Consider the following 860-nt stretch of genomic DNA (forward strand, 5'->3'; position numbering starts at 1 on the left):
TGACAATAATAATAAGGGAAAATCCCACAAAAAACCTGCAAATTAAAATATTTTCCCAACTAAAACCTCAAACTTTTTCCGTTCCCATATAAAACCCCCAAATTGATTTTTTTTCCCAATGAAAACTTCCAAATTTTTTCGTTCCCAAATAAAACTTCCAACTAATTAATTTTTTCTAAAAAAAACTTTTAAGTCGTCAAATTTGTGCCTAATCAATGATTAACTAACGGTAAAGGGCTTTTAACGACATGTTTTCCGTTTAATTAGTTATCAAAATTCACATGAGTTAGTTACAATAGAAAAGATGAAAATCTTAATTACGAACACTAGAATACATTTTTTCTAATGTTTAGGGTTCATATAAAATTTTGGAAACTAAATAAACGAAAAATAGATGTCGTCAACGACTATTAACTATTCTAAACAAAATTACCAGCGATCATTGGTCAACCATTGATCGGGCTCAAGTTTGACGACTTGAAAGTTTATTTAGAGAAAATTAATTAGTTGGAGGTTTTAATTGGGAACGAAAAAAGTTGAAGGTTTTAATTAGGAAAATTTTTCAATTTGGAGGTTTTATATGGGAACGAAAAAAGTTGGAAGTTTTACTTGGGAAAATGTTTCAACTTGGAAGTTTTTTCTGGTATTTTCCCTAAAAATAATGATGAATATCTTGGCAAAAATTTTGGTGATTGGTAATTTAAATTTATTTTTTATTATAATAAATGTACCAACAAATTTAAAATATAGATATGGATATAAGTGTATTAAGTAGTGTTTATCTTTTTGCTTATGGTGAGAAGATAAAGGAAAAAACGGAGCTAAACGAATTGTTCGATGCCGGAATCAAGTACTCCAAT

The sequence above is a fragment of the Arabidopsis lyrata genome (assembly GCF_000004255.2).
Source record: "Arabidopsis lyrata subsp. lyrata unplaced genomic scaffold ARALYscaffold_4, whole genome shotgun sequence".
Lineage (NCBI taxonomy): Eukaryota > Viridiplantae > Streptophyta > Magnoliopsida > Brassicales > Brassicaceae > Arabidopsis > Arabidopsis lyrata.